This window comes from Bombina bombina, chromosome 5 (assembly GCF_027579735.1).
Source record: "Bombina bombina isolate aBomBom1 chromosome 5, aBomBom1.pri, whole genome shotgun sequence".
Taxonomy (NCBI): domain Eukaryota; kingdom Metazoa; phylum Chordata; class Amphibia; order Anura; family Bombinatoridae; genus Bombina; species Bombina bombina.
This window is the reverse complement of record NC_069503.1, coordinates 1059571265-1059589676: the sequence shown is the minus strand read 5'-3', so window position 1 is coordinate 1059589676 and position 18412 is coordinate 1059571265.

The following is an 18412-nucleotide window of genomic DNA, read 5'->3' as shown; positions in this document are numbered from 1 at the left end:
GGCACATTTTTATTGAAATCAAGTTAGAGATATTAATAGGTAACTTATTTAAAGGACAGTGGAGAATTGCACTAGGCGAGAACGGAAAGATCAGAGAGCACTCTAGCCCTGAGGCTGAAACAAAGTTTGCTTCCATAATCCAATCTAAAGCTATCCTAGCCAATATTGCAATATTATACAACTTAATGTCTGGGAAAGCTAAACCCGCTGCTTTTTTGTGATAGTTTGGAGAGTGCCAGGCGTGGCTTCTTATTGGGCCAAATAAATTTTGAACAGTCAGCATAAACAAGTGCAATATCTCTATTAAGTATGTCACGGATACCAGACGGCTAAGGCTATCCCCCACCCCCCTACAACCTCACCCCTGTTGTTACTCAGTGGTTTTGGGCTCCTCAGAGCAACCACCATCTCTGGAAGCTGTTTGTTTGCCTTATTTTGGCTTGTTTTTGTGTTCAGAGAAGAGTTGGTTTATGACCAGGAAAACCCTCCTAGGCTGGCCAGGCTCCTGGAACTCCCGGTCAGCCGCCTCACAAAGGACACCCGCTCAACCCCTCTCAGGCTAGCCAGGCTCCTGGAACTCCTGGTCGGCCACAGGACAGCAGAACACCTGCTAACTTTAACCCAGGTCGCTCCAGCAACCATGTGCCCCAGAGCTCCGCTCTTTTTGGGATTAGTAGCCCCTGGGGATTACAAGGGGTGGTGGAACTGCCGGACGGGAGCTCCTTTGGGAACCAGGGGTTTTGGACACCCCTAACCCCATAATTTCAATGAGCTTTAAAATGACACCCTGGAAGTGCCGCTGCTCCACCGGGATCACCCCGAAACCGCCACCCATATGTATTGGGATTATGTCGGACTGTGGCTCCTATGGAGGTGCCGGGCTGTCTGGAGGGGTGGGAGTGGCGGGAAAATAGTGGGATTGTCCTTTGTCTTATCAAGATGAGCTGTTTGTATAAAAGGAGTGCATGTTTTCAATAAAATCAGTTCCTGTTTAACCTGAATGCTAGAGTGTCTAGTTATTTGGGTTGGCTCCAGCTAAAATCACTTTCCTGGGCTACATAGCAGCCTGTTGCAGGCAAAGGAAGGACCCTCTGGCAGAGCTACTCAGTCGGGGTAGCTGGAGTCTGCCACAGGGTGGGACCCTGAGTACTGGTGCTGTCGGGCATCAGGGGTGGCTACAGGCTGTGGTCACTTGCCAGCAACATAGCTGCAGTCAGCAGGGAGGAAGCAGGACCCGTTTGGCGGAGTTACCCAGTCGGGGTAGCCGGGGTATCCGTCACAAAGTATAAATAGGGGCAAATTTTGTAACAGGTACAGAACCCGAGCAAAAAGTATTGTTTTTATCAATTCACCTTGGCAGAAATTGATAAAGGAAAAGATTTCCAGTTTTTCAAGTAGAATATTAGTTTTTGAAACACTATTGGGTAGTTTAGTTTATACCAGAGTTTTGGGTTTCTATGCTCGAAAATGCCTAGATATTTAATTGATTTAGTGACTTTAAACGGATGGTTTTGACAACTATTCCTAGATTGAATAATACAAAGAAGCTCACTCTTATCCAAATTAATTTTATAACCTGAAAAGGAACTAAATGTAGAAAGAAGATAAATGATCTGAGGAATAGTGTAGCTTGAATCTTCAATAAAAATTAACAAACCGTCTGCATATAACAGAGTCTTTAAAGAAAAAGCACGTACCTCTACTAAGAGTAATAGGAGATGAAAGGGTGCCATTGATGAGAAGTGAAGAATAAGGTGTATCATATATTTTATAAATGAATTGCAAAAATTGTCCATGAAAACCAAACTGAACTAACGAAAAGAACAGAGGATCCCAGGAAATGCCTTTTCACCATCGACTGTTAGAATAGCGACATCTTTTTCTTCTTTTCTATTCCTTTTCTGCATTTTTGGTGAGCATTCATTCCAAAAGTAATCTATTGAGGTCATAACCTTTTGTAGATTAATCATAGAGTTTCTATCTTTCATAAAGCCTGTCTGGTCTTCATGTATAATTTGATTAAGGCATTTATTAAGTCTAACCGCTATAATAAAAGTGAGAATTTTATAGTCCGAATTAAGAACCGATATTGGCCTATAGGACGACACCTCTTCCACATCTTTCCCTTTTTTAGAGATTAAAGAAACATTCGCCACAGTAAAATAGTTGGAAATTGGATTAGGTGAGTTATAATAATTGTTAAATAGTTTAACTAACACAGGATTAATGTCTTCTGCTAGTATTTTATAAAATTCAATCGGTAGCCAGTCAGGTCCAGCTGCCTTATTTAGTTTAGCTTTTTAATAATGACTAAGTTCATTTCTTCAGGTGATATAGGGGCATTCACGTTACTTAAATTTTGACCAAAAAGATTCTTTATTTCCAGCATGTATATCCTTACGAGAATAAAGTGTTTGGTAATAATTTTAAAAAGTTTTTACTAATATCCTTATTATTTGTGTATCTAGCACTACCGGCTTTAATGGCTGTGATATAATTTTTACTTTTCTTATTTTTAACTAGCTTGGCCAAAAAATTTGCAGAGCACCCATAAAATCCTCGATAATAAAAACTTATTTTAATATCCTCTAACATAGAGTACTGTTTTAAAACAAATATTTCTTTCAGGCCTAGCTAATGAATATTTATCCCAATTCATCTTGGAAGGGTCCAGTTTATATTTCCTGAATGCATTTTTAACCTGAGAGGCCAGTTGTAATTCCATGATATTATATATTTTTTTCCAATGACACATATATGATTTAATTTGACCCCGTAATACTGCTTTTGCGGCTTCCCAGAAGGTTTCTATTTTACCATAATAAGAAATATTCAGAGTACAATAGTCTTTACATTTCTGAACAAGCCAATTAGTAAATGTACTATTATTTGCTAAATAACGTGGAAAGGTAAAACTTAAACTCTTATTACTGTCTTAAAGTGCAAAAAAATAGATAGTATTGCATGGTCCGAGATCAAGATGTCATTTATCCGAGGTGTGTACTCTAGTAAAATAAGGTTCTCAGAAATTAAAATATAATCAATCCTAGAAAACGTGAGGAATGATTTTGATTCACAAGAGTAAGTACGGGAATCCAGGAATTTAATCCTCCATACATCATTTAGTTTTAAAAAGGAACATAGCTTTTGGAAATATTTAGCAGCTTTATTATGAATTTGTAATTGCTTAGGGGACATTCTATCTAATTCAGGGCAGAGGGACATATTAAAATTGCCACCCATTATCAAATTACTGTTGCAAAAAGGAAATAATTTAGACTTGATTTGGTCCCAAAAATCCGGAGCAAAATGGTTCAGACCATAAACATTGCATATAATAAATTGTTTATTATTGATCAAAATTTGGAGGATAATGAATCTAGCGTCCGGGTCCAGTTCAATATTAATTATTTGGTAATCTAACTTTTTATTTAATAAGATTGCTACCCCACATTTTCTATTAATGCATGGCGTCCCCAAGACCTCTCCAACCCATTTGGTTTATAATTTATTTAGTTCAGCTTCTTTAAGATGAGTCTCTTGCAATAACACAATGTCAGTATTTGATTTACCCAGATGTTTAATTATTTGTTTACGTTTAATAGGAGAGGAGATGCACCCGACATTCCAGGACACAATTTTTAAACTATCTGTCATTATAGATAACTACTGCATTGTGGGTGGAGAAAAAACAACAACAAAAAACACCCCCCCCCAAAAAAAAAGCATGCCCCTCTCTGGACCACAGGTGGGAACCAAAGAGGGAACACTAGTTCTCCAGAGATTGTTGGGTCCATGCCAATGGCCTAAGATTTTCAATTTACGGGCCAAAATACAATAATAGCTATCATCAAGGGTTATCTGTTAGAAAGAAATTCTTTAGCTTCATTGATATTGTTCAATACAACCCCTTTATCATTATCTTCCACTCTGATCTTAAAGGGGTAAAACATTGTAGCTTTCAATCCCATATTTATTAGCTGTGTACAATATGGCGACATTTCTTTCCTTCTAGCTTGTGTCTCATTAGAAAAATTCTGCAATATTAACAATTTGTTGTTATCTATAGTAACATCTCTACATTTCCTATAACATCTCATTAATTAAATTTTGTCTTGAAAATGTAATACTCTAAATATTAGCATTCTATGTCAAGCTGATCCATCCGAGTTAAAAAAAAATTGCCTCCCACCCTGTGTGCCCTTTCTATAGGTAATGGCAATTTTTCCTGGGGCATACCTAGGGCCTGAGGTAGGGATATAGAGGCGAATTTAATTAGGTCAGCATACAAGGTGTTTTCAAGGAGACCCAATACCCGGATATTATTGAGCCTAGAGCGGTCCTCGAAGTCAGCTAATCTTATCTGAAGGCTGTTCATTTTACTGTCTTGTTTTTGGATAATGTTATCTTGTGTGCTGACCAGGTCTTCCAGATCAGAAATTCTACTCTCAACCTCCGTAAATCTCATTGCATACTGTCTAACTTCATTAGACAGAGTTGAAATCTCAGTAGTAATACAACCCAACTCTTTCTTTATCATATCAAACTGAGGAGAAAAGTATTCTGAAAGTTAGGATATTAAAGAGAGGTTTTCTGGAGGAGCAGTCTGTGCTTCTGTAATAACTCCTAAACTAACATCATTACTGTTTGACTTTATTTATTTTACCTTAGCCGGCATTATGAGTGATTTAGATTTCACCTGAGTGACGAATTTTCCCATTAAACTAAATATAACAAATTACCACACACCAAATTTGTGTTTAAACTAGTGAAAAACGAAAGTACAGCCAATTTGGCTGAGTGATTTAAACCAAGATCTGTGCAGGGGGGTATATAACCCCCCCTTTTTTTTTTACAATGAAAGGGAGTAATAAAGTAAAATAGTGAGAGAAAAAGGCAGCGCTAATATTTTCTGTCTTAAATGATAGTTTACACAAGTATTACGCTGTGTATTTACACAGAAAAGGTTGGGTGAGAAGCACATATTATGAAGTTAAAATTTTTATATACAGTATATAAAATAATAAAAAAATAAAAAACAGCCTGGAACTACTGTTCACCCCGCACAATACTACCTTAAATAAGATCTCTAATAAGATTTAGATTTAAATAGGAACAATATTTAAAAGATTCCCAGCAAGACATCAACTAACATATTAAGGGTATGATTATTTTTCTGTTTCAAGGAAACAGGTAAGATGATAGACTATAACTATGAAAAAGATGTTAGCATAATAAACATACATCAAATAAATAAATTAGCACAAGGCCACAGATGGCCTGAGCTATATTGTTAGTGTCTCTTTGGACAGGTTGTATTTATCATAAAATGATCCAGAATTTCTTTTGTCCAGAACCCCCTATTTTAAAGTGGTAGTTGTCCAATAGTTGAACAGATCTTCAGCCGTAATTTTTTTTATAATATTTTATCTTTTTAGTTTACTTTGTTCTCTTGGTAGCCTCTGTTAAAAGCATAACTCAGTCTGAGGAGTAGCAATTCACCCACTGGGAGCCTAGTGGTTATTGGTGCTACACAACATTCTCACACAGATGTGTTCAGCAAGCTCCCAGTAGTGCATTATTGCCATGGAGCTGACTTTTACTTTGTGTTTCCCCATTGTGGAGGAGTTTAACAAATACATATATGGCCAAAAGTATGTGGACACCTAACCATCACACCCTCCCCTTTGGGATTATAACTGCCACCAACGACAATGAGTGCGCTACTACTGCTTCCAATTGATAGTATTGGGTGCACCTATCTAAGTGTCAAGTGTATTGTTGATTGCATGAGGCTGAACTAAAAACACACATTATCAATGTGCTCCCATCTGTAATCCAGACCAAAATGTCTGACACTAGTTTTTTTTTTTTCTCAAGTAAAAATCCATTTTTATTTTCAAAATGATCTAAAATGTTTTTTTTAATTTTTTTTATTTTAATAAATTTTTATTGAATAAAGGTATTACAACATCATGCAATAAAAGAAAAATACAAACATCATTATATGTATAGCCATAGGGTCATTTAATTGCCAGATCGAATTCAATATCAGTTATTGAATTTTTGAGTCCAATGATATCTCCCTTGGGGAGTATTAGTCCTGTAGCAAATAATGACAGGATTATTCAAAATTAACTTTAGGAAAAATGTATGCACAACCAATTGAGTCCATAAATAGAATGAACAACAGAAATATATGTAGCAGAATGAAGATACAAGTTATGTAACAGGTAAGCATAAGGAAAAATGTAAAGTTGTACTAAACAATAATACTGTATTACAAATGCCAGTGAAGATAATCAAACCATCAACATACATTAATATGTTAGCAGATCATACCATTTGTTTTAAAAATTAAGGTTGATAGTATTTTTCTTCAAGTATCAGGGAGATAGTGGTATAAAGGCTAAAATATATGTTCTATAATTGTTTTGGGTATAAGGTATGGGACAAGCCTGTAGGTGTTAGTGGGGTGGAGGTATAGAGGCCTATCTATCAAGAGCACCAATACGCTTGCCTAACATCGCAGGGCCAAGATTTATAAAAAAAGCTGGAAAAAGCTGTGCACCAAGGAAGGGGCAGTGAGCAGTGGACTGTTGTTAACTAACAGTCATCGATCTCGCTGCTATTCGGCCTTTTTCCCAACTTTATTTATACCCCTGTCACTAAACACCGCCACTATACTAAATGTTTAACCCCTATCCCGCCGCTCCCGGACCCCTCCACAACCTAAATAAAGTTATTAACCCCTATCCTGCCGCTCCCGGACCCCCACCACAAACTTTAATAAAGTTATTAACCCCTATCCCGCCTGCTCCCGGACCCCAGCGCCACCTAAATAAATGTATTATCCCCTATCCCCGCCCACTCCCGGACCCCCTCCGCAACTAAATAAATGTATTAACCCATATCCCGCGCTCCCGGACGCATCTGCAACTAAATAAATGCATTAACCCCTATCCGCGCTCCCGGACCCCACCGACACTAAATAAATGTATTAACCCCTAAACCCCTGGCCTCCCACATAACTACCACTTACTAACCTATTAACCCCACTAACCGCCAGTCACCACATCGCCATAAACTAAAATAAGATATTAACCACTAAAACCTAACAAACCGCTAACTTTACATTATAATTCCTCATCCCTATCTTATAAAAATTTAAACTTCCTTTAGAAGGGGAAAAAAATCCTATTGGCTGTTGCAATCAAGCCAATAGGTTGAGCTTTCATCTATTGGCTAATCCAATCAGCCAATAGGACTTGAGCATGCATTCTATTGGCTTTCCAATCAGCCAATAGAATGCAAGTCGATGCTTTTGGCTGATTGGATCAGCCAATAGGTGAAAGCTCAATTCCTATTGGCTGATTTCAACAGCCAATAGGAATATTTTCCCCTTTAATTCCTATTGGCTGATGAATTCTGTCAACCCAATCAGAATGTAAGGGACGCCATCTTGGATGATGTTCACTTAAAAGGGAAACTTCATTCGTCGTTGACCATCGGCGGAGAAGAGGAATGCCCGAACCGGATGTCTTGAAGATGGAGCCGCTCCGTGCCGGATGGATAAAGATAGAAGATGCGTCTGGATGAAGACTTCTGCCCGCTTGGATGAAGACTTCGGCCCGCTTGGATGAAACTTCTGCCGCTTGGATGAGGATGGATGTCCGGTCTTTGAAAAACTGTACACTGGTCGCTCGTCTAGGTAGTTAGTGTTAGGTTTTTTTAAGGGTTTATGGGTGGGTTTTCATTTTTAGGTTAGGGACCTTTGGGCAGTAAAAGAGCTAAATGCCCTTTTAAGGCAATGCCCATACAAATGCCTTTTCAGGGCAATAGGGAGCTTAGGTTTTTTAGATAGGGTTTTAATTTGGGGGGATGGTTGGTTGGGTGGTGGGTTTTACTGTAGGGGGATGTCTTGCATTTTATTTTTACAGGTAAAAGAGCTGATTACTTTGGGGCAATGCCCCGCACAAGGCCCTTTTAAGGGCCATTGATTGTTTAGTGTAGGCTAGGTTTTTTTTTTGGTTTTTTTAATAATTTTTATTGAGGTTCTTAAGTTAGGCATACAAAACAGTATAAACACAAATGAAATTGCATTCAGTACAAAAGGAAACATGTACAGTCCAGCTTAGTTCCATAACGGTATAGTTAACAATCTGCACAGTTCACCAATGACATAAAAAAAAACAGTTATAGATTGCAAAATTAAATAACAAACGCCTATTCATAAGGAAACCTTCCATAACAATTCTAATAGGCCGCTCTTGGGCACTTAAAATAAGGAAACATATCTAGTAGTAAGGGAAGGTATAATGGAATGGAGAGACCACTCTTGGATCTCACTTTGCTAACCTCATATTTTATTTTTCTAGATGATAGCACGGGGATACACCCTTATTTATAGCCATCTTATTTTGCAAAACTATAATCCCCAAAAAGAACATCAATGGCCTCCTCTTGGACCTTAACCTTTAGTATTTGTTGATAGGGGAGCTTGATAAGGGGTATGAAATAATAATGAAACACATAGGGTTACCTTTTGAAACCCTTAAAACAATAGTTGTACTCTTGGGCTCTTGTTAAGCATATATTTACTATGATACTGCTATACTATGTGGACTTATAATTAACTGTAAACTGCATGAGGCAATCAGGAACAAATGTAGGAAGTAGAGGACTAGCAGCTGAAGGAGCTTAAAAGCCATGCTATAACATATAAGGTGTATAAAGATGGTAATAAAAAGTGCTGTTTTTTGGGAAGGTCGTGATTTTAAATGGGGCTGAGTCCAGTTTCTTCAGAGCCAAATCAGGCGGGGGGTAACACTATATCAATAAAAATTTTATGGTTGAGGGGGTGCATTCTTGCCCTTAGTTATATATCTGTGGAGTCAATATAGTAGGAGAATGTTAACCCAAACAAGGGAAGCACAACGCAAAATGTTAATATGTAATCCCCCTGAAACAGACATAGGAAGTACAGAATGTTATTACAAGAGGTGAGAGCATTAAAATTTGGCATAGGGTGAGAGTGATCTATAAGGATGTAGCTTAACTATTCTGGTGTAGTCCACATTCCAATTCTGTACTATGATTGAGACAAAGCTTATTATTACTAGGTCTAAGTTTCTTCTGGACTATAGGACTCCCAGAACAAACTAGAAGAGAATACTTTTACTTATATGTACATTTGCGTGATCAGGAAATGTTTGAGTGAGCTAATATTGCGTAGTAGGTACATATTGAGCCCTTAACAACCCCATATCATTATTGTAAGGAACGTTTCAAACTTACACTATTGGTATCATATGCTTTAACACAGGTAATAAGTTAATTTGGGTTATGTAGATTAGCATAATGTAGTGAGCAGCAGTGATGGTAGGGAGTGTGTACTAATGAGGTCCACTAGATAATACTGTTTGAAGACTTTAGTTTCTTCCATTAACCCCAAGACTCACCTGACCCCACTGCCTCGGCCGACTGGCAGCGAGCCAGTTTTGCCCAGAAGGGTAGAGGAAACATGTAAGATCTCACTACACTAACCAATCTCATTGCTATAAGTTACATTTATAATGCTTCACCCAAGCGTATACCATAAGATGCAGAGTCACCCGTCGCAGCAAAAAAGAAAAAGAGAAAAATGTTAACCTCAACAATAAAGCACTGAACAAATCTAGCACATAAGAAAAACCAGTTATGAACCAGACCCAGTCCCAAAACATCCACTCTTCTTAAGATTAATAGACCTGGGCTGGGTTCCTTCAGTCAATTCCAGGCTGAGCCGCTGTCCCTATCCCGGATCTCACTCCTAGCCCACAGCAGTCGTCATTAGAGAAGATGGGGTAATGATAATGGTGGGCAGAGCGGAACCTGGCCTTCGGGTAATAACAGGGAGACTGCATATAAACGTTTTCCCTCTAGTTTTCGTGTTGCTGCAGTTGTGGTGCAAGAGTTGTATGACTCACCCCTGTAGGACATTCTGGTTGCGGGGCATCTGGGATTAGTAACAAGTCCTCACTTGTCCGTTCGGTAGCTTTCTTAGTTGTACGGCTCATCCCTGTAGGAGATACTGAGTGCGGGGCATCTAGGATTAGTAGCAAGTCCTCATTTGTCGCTCGGTATCTCTCTAAGTTATAGGTGACTGCAATCCATGAACCTCTACTTGCGGTCCGGCTTCCCCAAAATAGTCATCCATAATAACAGGCCAGAGGTCTCTTAAGCACTGAGGCTTTAGATCAGGCTCGCCCTCTTGTTCCCGGCAAAACGATGGTAGCGTAATAGAAAACTGATCCTTAGGTGATAAGATGCATCTCATGTCTGCTACTGGAATTTCCTCCGCTGTAGTATGAGAAGGTATCTTGGCTTTTACATACCGAGCAGAATTGAGAGTGTGGTCAATTGTTCCTCCAGTCATTGAAAATGCTCCATGAGCCAGTTCTTGGATTTGGTTTAGCAAGAAGTACTCCATAGTATTCAAACTAATGCCCATATGGTGCCTTACTAACGACAGAAGCCGATTAAAGCGCTCTGCCGGGGGGTATTCCATGTGGTGATGTTATAGGCCACAGTTTCAAATGTGTCTCAGGCTCTGAAGCCAGCAGCATTTCTGCAAAAATAGGGCTCATAGGATGGGCTTTTCTTAGTAGAATTAAATTGTGTAGACCATTGTCGTAGATGCCTTCATCAATAGGGTGATATTAGACAGATAATGCCAGAATGCTGAGGCAGCTTGCAGAAGTATGACCCGATCATGGCCGCCTCTGCCCGGAAGTTCCCCCCAGGCTAGGTTTTTCTTTTATTCTTGATAGGGCTCTTAGATTAGGTGTAATTCTTTTTTATTTTTGATACTGTGGTTTTGAATTTTTTGTAACTTAGTGATTTTTATTTTCTGTAACTTAGTTGTTATTTTTTTGTAATTTAGTATTTTTTTTTTATTAGATTTAAATAACTTGAGTAGGGTTAGGGTTTATAAGATGTAATATAGTTAAATTTAATTGTTTAGTTTAATGTAGTTTTGGTAATAATAGTTAGGCTAGGTTAATTAATAGTTTAATATAGTTTAATGTAATTTTAGAATAATAGTTAGGTTGATAATTAATAGTTTAATATAGTTTAATGTAATTTTAGTATAATAGGGTAGGTTAATTAATAGTTTATATAGTTTAATGTAATTGTAGGATATTAGTTAGGGTAGGTTAATTAATAGTTTAATATAGTTTATTTTAATTCTTAAAGGTAAGTTTTAATTTTATTTATAAGATAGGGATGAGTTAATCTTTAATGTAAAGTTAAGCGGGTTGTTATGTTTGGGGTTAATAGCTTAATTTAGTTTATGGCCTATGTGGGGGGCTGGTGGTTTAGGGGGTTAATAGGTTAAGTTGGTGGTAGTAGTGATGGGGAGGCAGGGGTTTAGTAGTTAATACATTTATTTAGTTGCTGTGGGGGTCCGGGAGCGGGGGGATAGGGGTTAATACTTTTAGTTAGTTGCGGTGGGCTCCGGGAGTGGCGGGATAGGGGTTAATATATTTATTTAGTTGCAGCGGAGTCCGGTGAGCGGAGGGATAGGGGTAAATATATTTAGTTGCGGCGAGGGTATGGAAGCGGCGGAAATAGGGGTTAATACACACTTATGTAGGTGGCGGCGATGTTGGGGCAGCAGATTAGGGGTGTTTAGACTCTGGGCTTATGTTAGGGTGTTAGGTGTAAACGTAATTTGTTTTCTCACCATAGAAATCAATGGGATATCTGGCAGTATCGAAACATGAGCTTTCGCTGCTTTCAGACTCCCATTGACTCCTATGGCATCCACGGCCTCCGGTGGTGGCGGATTGAAAAACCAGTTAGAAATTTGATAACTTGCAAAAGTTGTCAGATAGTGCCGAATTTGTATTCGGAACATCTGTCATGACGTAAGCATCGATCTGTGTCGGATTGAGACCGGTGGATCGTATGTTTTGTCACAAATTTCAAACTTTTGCCGGTCTGTAGGCTTTAATAAATGGGTCGAATCAGGCTCGCCACCAATTATGCTGCGGAATTCCAGCATATTTGCAGTTGACTGATTGATAAATATCCTCATAAGCCTCTGTCAGCGACTAAATATAACCTACGGCAGATGAACAGAGAATAATATCCTATCTATGTTTGGATTCCCATATTCTGATAAATATGGTTTTCCAAGTGTGGTAAGGATAAGGGAAGGGGGGTAGGGACGGGAGGGAAGAAAGGAGGACAAAAGTTAGGGGAAGGAAGGAAAACATGTAGGTATCAGTATTCGGGGAGGGGTAGGGAAGAGTCCAAAAAGATTGGTAGGGATAGAGTAATAGAGGTGAAAGAGCTGAGAAATCTAGAATGATATTAGGTGTTGTCTGGTCTCTCCACATTGTCCCAGTGGTGGAACTAGGTTTCCCAAGTATTCCAAAATACAATCTTCCATGTTAGGTTGAGGTAAAGCTTTTTTTCATTTTTTTCGCAAAGTAGTTTACCATCCTCAATTACGGCTGATATATCAGGGGGAGTGGACTGTTTTCCACGATCTTGCTATACACATTTTCATAGCAGCTAGTATGAAGATAATCAGAAGAGATAAGTTCTCAACAAATAATATGTAGGGAGAAAATAAGGAGAAGTTAGTCCTTATAAAAAGATAGGGAATTCAGCATTCTAATATACACATTTAAAGAAACAGAGATATAAATATCTCAAGGGTAACAACCTAAGTATTAAAATAAATAGAGTGAGTGTGGAGCCAGGTGGAAACCCAGAATAAAGACCTTGAAACTAGCATGCTTGCAGGGCACTCATATTTTATTATTTACAAAAAGCAACAATTTCCTTAATAAAGGTCATGTGACCATAAAGAAAAATGAAACTAAATTTATTCAAACAAATATGAGCTAAAAGCTAAGTGAGACGTTCTCATGGGAAAAATTTAATGGTCTATTGATAAATGGCTAAATATAATAGTGACAATGCAACACCTTATTAGAGGACAACCCCAAAGTAAGAGTAATGTAAGGGTAATGTTGTCATAATAATATCATGAGGATCTATGCAGTTCACATAAACATTAAGCCAAGGTAATATAACCACAGAAATACGGTTAATGCAAGGAGTGAAAGATAAACACAGGAAAAGTCTTTACACAATCATATGCAGCATGTAAATATACAGGTCTTAAAACACAACACCCAAATCAGAGGACAGTCCCAAAGTAAAGGGTTAGTACTGTCATGATATAAATATAGGATCAATATGTTTTAAAGGATGGGTATTATATAGTGAAATTTATATAGTAAGCAATGAAACTTCTGCCAGACAAAATATTAGTAAAGCTAGCAGGCATTAGCAGGAAACACATAGCAATTTAAAGGTAGTCCCTTCCAGATCTGTTGTGAACAGGCATCCACTTGTATTGCGGGAGGAAAAATAAGGTAAGTTTCACTGCCTGTAAGGAACAAAAAAGTCATAGCATGCACTCACAACCGTTAGCGATGTAATCAAGAGCAGAGTCCTTGGTAGAAGCTGCATCTCGTGTGAACGTTCCGGTGTTACACAGATGATAAGCAAGGTAATAGGTCAACTCCAGCAAACTGCAATTCTTAGAAGTTTAGAACAGGTTTCCAAAAAGCAGGCGTCTCATCAAAGCAATCAGCTGTTACAACTGCCTACACGTGTTTCATCCCAATGAATAACAGGGACTCCTCAGGGCTAACGTCATCAAACCTAAACTCGGCCTTTTATAGGCCATATTGGGACACGCCTCTGGGAAATTCAAAATGGAAAAAATATATAATCAAAGTAACATTTCATATATAATATATTTACACAATGTTTACACAGTATCTTCTTCTTAAGAATTGTAGAGTAGGTATATATAATGTAAATGCAAAGTCCCCTCAGGTGTCAGCTAGGTAGATTACGCCAGCATTGTTAGCAGGTAGAGAGCCAGTCACTAAATTAAATCAGAATAAAAGACAGCGGCTGTAAATTAGGTGGTAGAGTGTCACGTGGGAGTGTATAAGTTGAGAGTTCACCTTAAAAGCTGATGGGACCTATAGGTGGTGTGTGAACACCTTAAAAAGCTGCCCTGGTTCTCGGCAATGTCTAGTTAGGGTGATTAGGTGTATGGATCGGGTAAGGTCTGTCAGAGAGCTATTCACACCCACTTATAAGTAGTTAAGACCAATCCAAAAATTACAAGGAGAGTTCAGTTTCTTACCCCTGCTGCTTTATGGTCGCAGTGCTCCAGAATGACATTTATAATTGCCTGCAAATTGTAGCTGTGTGCCTTATCAGGCCGTGACTGTCAGTAGGCTGCAGTGTTAAAATGAGGCCTGTTACTGATGGCGTAAAAAACTTTAGTCAGGCTCAGCACGGCCCTGACAGATTGACTGGATGTTAACCCCTCTGTTGTTTAGGGCTCAGGTTCAGTACAGGATTGCCACTCTAACAATGAAGGGCCACAATAGTGGGGGTTACAAAGGCCTGGATGTGTGCAAGCTGTAATAGGAAGTTTTTAATCCTTCGTGACCCCTCAGGTGTAGTGAGAAATAAGGCTGTGACAAGTGTACAGTTTTGTGTATGTGCATCTTAGTCCATCTATCCCTGTAAAGTGGTGCAGGTCACCCCTTTTGGTACCTAATATTTAGTGTTGCGGTCCCACTAAGGGCTTTCAGAGGAAGACTGGGTTCTGTTGCGGCCCTGGTTTTGCACGTCGCCATTGTGGCAGCAGATGAGGGATTTTGGCCTGTACGGGCCTGATCGTTGAAATGCCGGGCCGTCGTCAATATCGGGATCTGTCGGTTGTCGGTAGAGGTTGATCTCCCTGGTTAGTTCCTTTCAGAAGGTGTGATGAAGGTAGGTATGGGAGCGTGTATGGGCCTCAGCTACGATCGGACGGACCTTGGTGGTAAAGGGTGAAGGTTGACTGCGAGACGGGTCCTACGGGCACAATCTTGTCACATCTGGTACCTGAATGATCTGACAGTGATCAGTTAAGGTGGTTTTAGTGGGCTTTAATATTTGTTGTCTAGCCGGAAGCAAAGTGAAGATGCTTCTTCTCCCTACGTCTGTTGGCCTTTGCTCCCCTACCCGCTAAGATTTTATCAATTTGTTGTGGTCCTACCTGAGTCACTGCAGAGCTCTCCGGACTTTGCTCTTAGTGCCTTGGGCACAATAGAAGAATAAAGATAGAAACGATTACCCTAAATAGACCAATAATGCTCAAAATTACATCCAGAAGTAAATTTACACATAAGAAAGGGGTGTTTGTAAGGGAATCTACAGCAAGTAACGGGAGAAGTAGGGAGAAAACTACGCTCTTCCCTCGGCAAGCAGGAAAGCAATTGCACTCTAGAAGCGCTATTTTATCAAAACTGAGACTCTTTAGCAGAGACACAACATTAAATAAAATAAATCAGGAATAGAATATGGTATTAAGTATGCATGAGCAAATACAGGGCCATATATTATACTGATACACTTCCATACTTTTTCTCAAAGAAACCTATATAATAAAATTATTTATCAGTGTTGATATGGACAAAAGGTGAAAATCATTGCAAGGTACCATAAACACCTGAACGTATATTTGATATAAAGGGGTTATCATTATTTACCTGTAGGAGCAGATAGCAGAAACCCTAGTCCCTCGCCAGAATGGTAGATGAAATAAAGGGATTGCACTTTTAATGGAGAAAAATAATTCTTGATAAAACTCATCCATTTCTACTGCTTATTAGGTTATTCAATAAGTCTCAATATATATAAGTCTGAAACTATAAAGTTTTCCAATTCAGAGATCTAACAAAGCAAGATTGCAGGCTTCACAAGCCTAACCGTGCACCATATCTGGCCTTAATTGGGCAAAATAGTTTGCTAACATAAAGACTGTGGCTAGTTGTGTCTACTCCAGTGCCCAGTCAAGTGGTAAATGTTTTTTTTTTTTAAATAAATAAAACAGAGAAGCGCTCAACCTGTCTCAGGGTCAGAATGGGTTTTTTGCTATTGAAAAAACAATCTGTAGTAAGCAAAGTATTAATGCATTCAAAACATTTTCAGATTCACTCAGTATGTTAGTTTATTATGAAACTGCAGAAACGATCTTGCAGTTCTAAAGTTTTTACGGTCCCATTAATGGCCCCAAGCTATTTACTGTGGTTTACTTTACCATGTGGCTTTAGGCTCTACAGGATGGGTTCTTTCAACGTATATCAGAATGTTGTAATCACTGCTGTGCACTTTGAAATTTGACACTGGAATATAGAATCAGGTTATGCTAGAATTATCTTTTGTTGCATGGTACCTCATATACACTCCAGATATATACACAACTACTATTAGGCAACTTAATGTCTCAATAAATCATGGTCTCATTTCAGCATACCTTCTGGGTAATGAACTTTAACCTCATGCCTCCTAGCTTAGAATGTAGCCTTCATTTATCAGTTGTGAAAGTCAGCTTTGTCATGGGCCAACATTCCACTTCATCAGAAAAGCCATGACAAAAACCTTGTGTGTAAGCTCAGGTAATTTAGGGCTTCATTTTCTAAGCTATTCAAACAATTAGAAGTACAAGAGCGTCATAAGGAAGACCGATTAAATTGCTTAAACAATGTAACAGGAAAATCTGGTTAAAAACACAAAGAAAAAAGGAGTTTTGAGCTTCACAAAAGCAAAAAAAAAAGCAGCCAACCAAAGTATAAAAAAATAACATTTAATTCAGAAGTGATAAAGATTGTCTAATGAGCATTAATCTAAATTAACCAGTAGTATAATATATGACATGCAATTAACAATCCTTCATATAACTGAGTAATTGTATCATTGCACTTAAGCGGGGGGTAACTACAGGGGTCTCAGAAGTCTTGAAACCAGGACATTTCCGGCCCTGCAATCAGTAGTGGTGGTGGGGGTGACTGTTGGGGACTGAGTTTCACCTGCATTATTTCTAGTCTTCACAGTATATGGAAAATGTAAAGTTTGCCTTTGCTAGTATGCTGTCAGCGTTTCCAAGGTGGCTAGTGCAGTGTTATACAGAAAAAAACATAAATTATGCTTACCAGATAATTTCCTTTCCTTATGTACGGTGAGAGTCCACAGCTGCATTCATTACTTTTGGGAAATACAAAACCTGGCCACCAGGAGGAGGCAAAGACACCCAGCCAGAGGCCTAAATACATCCCCCACTTCACTCATCCCCCAGTCATTCTGCTGAGGGGAACAAGGAAAAGTAGGAGAAATATCAGGGTGAAAAAAAGGGTGCCAGAAAGAACAAAAATAAATTTAAGACTGCCCAACGGAAAAACTACGGGCGGGAGCTGTGGACTCTCCCTGTACAGAAGGAAAGGAAATTTTTGGTAAGCATCAATTTATGTTTTCCTTCTTTATACGAGTAGAGTCCACAGCTGCATTCATTACTTTTGGGAAAACAATACCCAAGCTATAGAGGACACTGAATGCTAACGGGGGGGTAACAAGAGAGGCAGCCCAAATCTGAGGGGCACCACAGCATGTAACAAACCAATCTCCAGAAAATTGCTTCAACAGAAGCAAATGAACCCAAAAAATGTTAGGAGGACAAAGTAAACTGCCCAACAATTAGGACCATAAGAGCCACGCCAGAGACCACACAAAATCCCCAAACTGAGCACAAATCCTCTGAGGAGACAAGAGTCCTGCTGTCTACAAGGTCAAGCGAAGAACACTCCTCCACGAACACGACAAGGAAGACAACCAAGACTCCCAGCACCTTACACTTCCGAATAGGAAGAGACACAGAAACAAACTGACTATGCTAAATAAGTCTGAAAAAACTTCGAGGCACGATCAAGAAAAAGGGAACAAACAGAGGGAAGAAGCACCTTGCAGAACCCGAAGAGAAAGTCTCCTTAGAACGAAAACCCCCCCCTAAGGAGAGCGGATTACCAGACTGCAAAAGAGACTAGGACATGTAGAGAATACTCCACAAATGGAACAGGTCAATGAATAGAAAAATACAAGGACCATCTCCTGCATCGATGCAAAGAACGAATGCAAATCCTTAACAGAAATACTAAGTTCCTGAAAAGGCAAAAAAATAGAATGCAACTGCCTGACCGCAGTCTGCATCCTAGCAAAAGGAAATGAACACCAAAAGTTCATGGACCTCGAATAGAACAGAAAACAGATATCTAGAGTCTGCTTAGGAGCCCACATACCAGGGCAGAAGGCGACGGATGATACAACCCGAAACCGCACGACTGTTAGGCAGTCAGGCTAACTATCAGGCTATAAGAACTAGTGTCCTATCCAAGAACCGGCTAAGAAACCCTTTCTCCAGGACACCCTGGAAAGGGACAAGAGAAAACCTCAAGAAGAGATATAAAATCAGAGAGAATCAACACCACCCAAACAGGGGGGGGGCCAA